This window comes from Otolemur garnettii, unplaced genomic scaffold (assembly GCF_000181295.1).
Source record: "Otolemur garnettii isolate 467f Iridium unplaced genomic scaffold, OtoGar3 scaffold00086, whole genome shotgun sequence".
In the NCBI taxonomy this organism is placed as follows: domain Eukaryota; kingdom Metazoa; phylum Chordata; class Mammalia; order Primates; family Galagidae; genus Otolemur; species Otolemur garnettii.
Genome location: NW_003852481.1, coordinates 278,482 through 286,255, shown reverse-complemented (window position 1 = coordinate 286,255; position 7,774 = coordinate 278,482). Strand labels below are relative to the sequence as shown.

At 38.7% G+C, this 7,774-nt stretch overlaps 1 protein-coding gene across 1 annotated transcript in view; it reads right to left on the bottom strand.

Moving 5' to 3' along the window:
• Window positions 1–7,774, bottom strand: part of ATM (ATM serine/threonine kinase) — a 156,220-nt gene that overhangs the window by 116,092 nt on the left and 32,354 nt on the right. The window lies entirely within an intron of this gene.

The window sequence follows — 7,774 nt, the reverse complement described above, 5'->3', positions numbered from 1 at the left end:
ATTGTTGTTTGGCGGGTCCGGGCTGGGGATTCGAACCTGCCACCTTAGGTGTACGTGGCTGGCGCCTTAGTCAGTTGAGCTATAGGCGCCAAGCCGGTGTCCCCCCTTTTTAAATTATTTTATTAATACTATTTTTCTTTTTTCTTCTCTCTTCCTCTCCTTCTTATGGTTGCTGAGAGAGCTCACATCAGACTACTAGAGTTGTTTTTTTTTTCTTTTTTCCTTTTTATCAGTTTATGATTACTATCATTTTTGCTTTTTTTTTTTTTTGTCTGTTTGTTTACTTGTTTCTGATTATATGTGCATCAGTGTGTGCTTGGGTGTCTGGTAGCTTTTTTGTCTGTTTATTTGTTTGTTTGGTTTTAATGTGTTTTGTGCTTTGCTAAATCCTTGGGCTGGCTATTTTCCCAAACTCTGATTTTCACATTCAGTAAGAAAATGGAGGAACGGTGGATGATGGCTGACTGGAGCTAGTTTTCAACAAAAACTCCAGTCCAGAGGGAGAGATAACAGCTAGAAAGAACCCAATGTAGCTGAAGGAAGGGAGCTGAGAAGAGAGAGATAAATGCACGTCTACCCTGCCAAGGCAAGCCATGATTCCAAGGAAACTTATTTCAGCGGACAGAAGCTTGGGTCTCTGCGCTATGGGTGGAGACTCAGGAGCTGCTGAGGTGCATGAATCCAACTGGAGACACCTCCATCCAACATCAGGATTAATACAGCGACCCTGCTGGGGTCTAACTTTGGAGAGTCATCTCCCCAACTCTGTGGTCTGCCGGAGGGAACCAGACCTCACCCTATAGGGATTCCAGAGCTACAGAACAGCGGTGACAAAGGCAGTTGAGGGATCTCTTTTGCTGTCTGGATATTTTCAGGTCTAGACCGACTTCAGGCAGAACATTCTCTAGTAGCCATTGAGTGCCTGAGACAGACAAGCTTCAGCTCCCTCTGCTGGCTGGCGACAAAGAGTAGTAACCAAGTGGAGGAGGCACTGACTTTACATTGACTCTGGCAGACATAAAGCCCTGCCACACTCGCTTACTGGACAACTAGGTCACAGCCCTGTGAGGTTACCAGTGACTGGGTGTGATGAAGGTGCAAGGTGGGGAAGGAGGTATCAACCTTCCCAGACCAATTTATTTTCTGGGTTGGTCCTTGAGACCTCACAGAGTACTGGAGCGAGTCATACCTGAGCTGCCAGAAGACCCCTGCTGTCTAGATGCCAGAGACCTTTTGAACTTCCCCATCGGAGACCAGTGCTGACTGGGACAATTGATTTGGATCTCTTGAACAGGGCTAATCACCAAAGGACTATCCAAAGTGGTACCCTGGGTGTGTGGCTGTGTGAAGGTGTGATTTTCTTTTCCCAATTGTTGCCTATGGGGGACGGAGTGACTTAATTGCTGATATTTCTCCACAGTTGAGACTTCAAACCAGAGTAACTGATATACTAGGGTAGAACAGAGACTAGCTGAAAAGAAGACAGAGACACTTAGCCCCACTACACCAAACAGACCCCCTAGTTTCTCAGGCCGTAGCACTATACGGGTCCTTGGCAAAGCTCTAGGGGAAAAGATACAGATACCAGTCCCAACCTTTGGGCAAAGGGCTAGCTAATCACTACTCCTGAAGCCCCCAACCCAACTTCTCCTTATCTGCTCACCTAGCCAAACGGTGTAAATTCAGGATGGGGTGGAATCAGCGGAAAAACTCCAGTAACATGAATAACCAGAGTAGATCAACCTCCCCAAGGAAGGACATGGCAAATGCAACTGAAGACCCCATCCATAAACAGATGGCTGTGATGTCAGAAATCAAGTTCAAAGTCTGGACAACAAATGAGATCAACAGAATGGAGAAAAGGAGGCAACCAGAATTTCAAATTATTCAAAAGATGTCTCAAGAATTCAATAATTTCAAAGATAAAATGAGCAAAGATTTAAATACATTGAGGCAAGAATCTGCAGCCCTCAGAGATATGAAAAATACGGCACAATCCCTCGCTAACAGAATGTAGCAGGCAGGAAAATGAATCTCTGACATTGAAGACAAAGCTTTTGAACATGACCAAGAGCTCAAAGAGGAAGAGAAATGGCGAGCAAAAATGGATCATTCTCTCAGAGAGCTCTAGGATAATTAGAAGAAAACTAATATTCACCTTATAGGAATCCCTAAAGGCAACGAACTTGCTTCACAAAACACACAGGTTCTTTTTCATGAAATTATGAAAGAGAACTTTCCAGATATGCCAAGAGATACTGAAATTCAGATAGCAGACAGCTTCAGAACCCCAGCACAATTCAACCAGAACAAGACTTCCCGCAGGCACATCATAATTAACTTCACTAAAGTTAATATGAAAGAGAAAATTCTGAAAGCAGCTAGACGTAAGAAAACCATAACCTACAAAGAGAAGAACATTAGAATGACTGCAGATCTCTCTGCTGAAACCTTTCAGCCTAGAAGAGGGTGGTCATCAACTTTTCATCTCCTAAAACAAAATAACTTTCAACCCAGGATCCTGTATCCAGCTAAACTAAGTTTCATTTCTGATGGAGAAATTAAATACTTTAATGACATTCACACGTTGAAGAAATTTCTTATAACTAAATCAGCCCTCCAAGATATTCTCAGACCTATCCTACATAATCATCAGTGCAATCCTCCACCACAAAAGTAAACTCAAATGGAAAATTTTGATCAAATTCCAACTTCCATAGTGGCAAAAGAATTAAAAACGTCCACTGGCTTTTCGAAAAACTCGATACACAAAATTTTACCAGTCTATCAATATTCTCAATCAATGTGAATGGCTTAAATTGTCCTCTAAAGAGGCATGGACTGGCTGACTAGACACGAAAACTCAGGCCAGATATCTGCTGCATACAAAATTCTCACCTTACCTTAAAAGACTCAGGGTGAAGGGATGACCACCTACATTCCAGGCCAATGGAAAACAGAAAAAAGCAAGTGTTGCAATTTTACTTGCAGATACAATAGGCTTTAAACCAACAAAAGTAACCAAGAATAAGGATGGTCACTTTATATTTGTTAAGGGTAATACTCAATAGGATGAGATTTCAATTATCAATATTTATGTACCCAACCAGAATGCACCTCAATTTATAAGAGATACTCAGATAGGCATGAGCAACTTGATTTCTCCCAGCTCTATCATAGTTGGAGATTTTAATACTCCTTGGGCAGTACTGGATAGATCCTCGAACAAGAAGCTTAGCAGAGAAATTTTAGATTTAAACATAACCATTCAGCATTTGGATTTAATGAACATCTACAGAACATTTCATCCTAACAAAACTGAATACACATTTTTCTCATCAGCCCATGGAACATACTCCAAAATTGACCATATCTTCAGCAAATTTAAAAGAATAGAAATTATTCCATGCATCTTCTCAGATCATCATGGAATAAAAGTTGAACTCAGTAACAACAGAAATCTGCAGACTCATATAAAAACATGGAAGCTAAATAACGTTATGCTGAATGATAGGTGGGTCAGAGACGAGATCAAGAAGGAAATTACCAAATTTATGGAACAAAATAATAATAAAGACAAGAGTTACCAGAACCTCTGGGACACTGTAAAGGCAGTCCTAAGAGGGAAACTTATAGCACTGCAAGCCTTCCTTAAGAAAACGGAAAGAGAGGAAGTTAACAACTTAATGGGACATCTCAAGCAACTGGAAAAGGAAGAACACTCCAATCCGAAACGCAGCAGAAGAAAATAACCAAAATTAGAGGAGAATTAAATGAAAATGAAAACAAAAGGATTATACAACAGATCAATAAATCAAAAACTTGGTTTTTCAAAAAGGTCAATAAAATAGACAAACCTTTGGCCAAGCTTACCAAGAAAAAAAGAGTAAAATCTCTAATTTCATCAATCAGAAATGGTAAAGACGAAATAACAACAGACTCCTCAGAAATTAAAAAAATCCTTAATGAATATTACAAGAAACTTTATTCCCAGAAATATGAAAATCTGAAGGAAATTGACCAATACTTGGAAGCATGTCACCTTCTAAGATTTAGCCAGAATGAAGTGGAAATGTTGAACAGGCCTATATTAAGTTCTGAAATAGCATCAACTATACAAAATCTCCCTAAAAAGAAAAGCCCGGGACCATACGACTTCACTATGAATTCTACCAAACCTTTAAAAAAGAATTAGTACCTATATTACTTAACCTCTTCCAAAATATAGAAAAAGAAGGAATATTACTCAACACATTCTATGAAGCAAACATCACCTTGATCCCCAAACCAGGAAAAGACCCAACAAGAAAATTATAGACCAATATCACTAATGAATATTGATGTGAAAATATTCAACAAGATCCTAACAAACAGAATCCAGTAATACATCAAACAAATTATACACCACGGCCAAGTGGGTTTTATCCCAGGATCTCAAGGCTGGTTCAACATACGTAAATCTATAAATGTAATTCATCACCTAAACAAATTAAAAAACAAAGACCATATGATTCTCTCAATTCATGCAGACAAAGCTTTTGATAATATCCAGCATCCCTTCATGATCAGAACACTTAAAATTGGTATAAAATATTTCAAATTGTATATAAAAATGGCACACTGTACCCCATGACAGTATTAATGTACACAGCTATGATTTAAAAAAAAAAAAAACAGAAAGAGAGGAAGCCAACAACTTAATGGATCATCTCAAGCAACTGGAAAAGCAACTTGGTTCCAATCCCAAACCCAGCAGAAGAAATAACCAAAATTAGGGCAGAATTAAATGAAATTGAAAACAAAAGAATCATTCAGAAGATCAACAAAACAAAAAGTTGGTTTTGAAAAGACTAACAAAATTGGTAAACATTTGGCTAACCTAACCAGAAACAGAAAAGTAAAATCTCTAATATCGTCTATCAGAAACGATAAAGTAGAAATAACAACAAACACTTCAGAAATTCAAAAAATCCTCAATGATTATTACAAAAATCTTTATTCCCAGAAATCTAAAGGAAATGGACCAATACCTGGAAGCACGCCACCTTCCTAGACTCAACCAGAAAAAATCAGAAATCTTGAATAGACCCATATCGACCACTGAAATAGCATCAACAATATGAAATCTCCCAAGAAAGAAAAGTCCAGGACCAGATAGCTTCACATCCAAATTCTATCAAACCTTTCAAGAGGAACTAGTACCTATAGTATACAACGTTTTCCAAAGCATAGAAAAAGAAGGAATACTTCCCAACACATTCTATGAAGCAAATATCACCCTGATCCCCAAACCAGGAAAGGACTCAACAAAGAAAATTAGACCAATATCATTAATGAATATCGATGCAAAAATATTCAATAAGATCTTAGCAAGCAGACTTCAACAACGCATCAAAAAAAATTATAAACCATGATCAAGTTGGTTTTATTCCAGGGTTATAGGGTTGGTTCAACATACACAAATCTATAAATATAATACAGCACGTCAATAAAATAAAAAACAAAGACCATATGATTCTCTCAATTGATGCAGAAAAAGCCTTTGATGATATCCAGCATCCTTTCATGAACAGCATTCTTTTTTTTTTTTTTTTTTTTTGAGACAGGAGCCTCAAGCTGTCCCCCTCGGTAGAGTGCTGTGGCATCTCAGCTCACAGCAACCTCCCACTCCTGGGCTCAAGCCAGTCTCCTGCCTCAGCCTCCCAAGCAGCTGGGACTACAGGCGCCCGTCACAACGCCCGGCTATTTTTTGGTTGCAGCTGTCATTGTTGTTTGGCAGGCCAGGCTGGATTTGAACCCGCCACCTTGGGTATACGTGGCTGGCACCTTAGCCACTTGAGCCACAGGCGCTGAGCCATGAGCAGCATTCTTAAGAAAACAGGCATAGAAGGGACATTTCTTAAACTGATAGAGGCCATCTACAGCAAACCCACAGCCAGTATCATATTGAATGGTGTAAAATTGAAAACATTTCCACTCAGATCAGGAACAACGCAAAGACGCCCACTGTCTCCACTGCTCTTCAACATAGTAATGGAAGTCTTAGCCTTCGCAATCAAGCAAGAGAAGGCAATCAAGAGTATCCAAATGGGGTCAGAGGAGATCTAAACTCTCACCATTTGCTGATGATGTGATCCTATATCTGGAAAATCCCAAGGACTCAACTTTAAAACTCTTAGAAGTGATCAAGGAATACAGCAGTGACTCAGGATACAAAATCAATACTTACAGGTCAGCTTTTATATAATGCCAACAATAGTCAAGCTTAAAATATAGTCAAGGACTCTATTCCTTTTACAATAGTGCCAAAGATGATGCAATATCTGGGAATTTACCTAACAAAGGGTGTGAAAGATCTCTATTAAAGAGAACTATGAAAACTCTGAGAAAAGAATAGCTGAAGATGTTAACAAATGGAAAAACATATCATGCTCATGGCTGGGAAGAATCAACATTGTTAAAATGTCCATACTACCCAAAGCAATCTACAGATTTAATGCAAGCCCTATTAAAGGACCACTGTCATACTTTAAACAACTTGAAAAAATGTACTTCGTTTTATATAGAATCAGAAAAAAGCTCTCAATAGCAAATACATTACTCAGAAATTAAAACAAATCAGGAGGTATCACATTACCAGACTTCCGGCCACACTATAAATCTATAGTGATCAAAATAGCATGCTCCTGGCACAAAAACAGAGTGGTAGATTTATGGAACAGAATAGAGAACCAAGAGATGAACCCAGCTACTTATCATCATTTGATCTTTCACAAGCCTATCAAAAATATTCAGTGGGGGAAACACTCCCTATTTAACAAATGGTGCTGGGTGAATTGGCTGGCGACCTGTAGAAGACTGAAACCTTTAGCAAAAATTGATTCTCACTGGATAAAAGATTTAAACTTAAGACACGAAACTATAAAAATACTAGAAGAAAGTGCAGGGAAAACACTTGAAGAAATTGGCCTGGGAGAATATTTTATGAGGAGGACCCCTGGGCAATTGAAACACCAAAAATACATTACTGGGATCTGACCAAACTAAAAAGATTTCGCACAGCCAAGAGCACAGTATGTAAAGCAAACAGACAACCTTCAGAATGGGAGAAGATTTTTGCAGGTCATGCTTCTGACAAAGGTCTGATAACTAGAATCTACAGGGAACTCAAACTAATCAATAAGAAAAGAATAATCCCATTTCTATGTGGGCAAGAGACTTGAACAGAAACTTCTCTAATGAAGACAGGCCCACAGCCTACAAACACATGAAAAAATGCTCATCACCCTTAATCATTAGAGAAATGCAAATCAAAATCACTTTGAGATATCATCTAACTCCAGTATGATTAGCCCACATCACAAATCCCAAAACTACAGATGTTGGCATGGATGCAGAGGTAAGGGAACGTTTCTACACTGCTGGTGGGAATGTTAAGGTAATATGACCATTTTGGAAAGAAGTTTGGAGAACACTCAACTAAAAGTAGATCTACCGTTTAATCCTGCAATTCCTCTACTAGGTATATACCCAGGTGATCAAAAACTACTTTACAACAAAGACATTTGCAACAGAATGTTTACTGTTTACTGTTTATTCACAATAGCCAAGACATGGAAACAGCCCAAGTGCCCATCGACCCATGAATGGACTAACAAATTGTGGTATATGTACACCATGGAATACTATGCAGCCATAAGAAAAGATGGAGACTTCATATCTTTGATGTTTACCTGGATGAAGCTAGAACATATTCTTCTTAGTAAAGTATCTC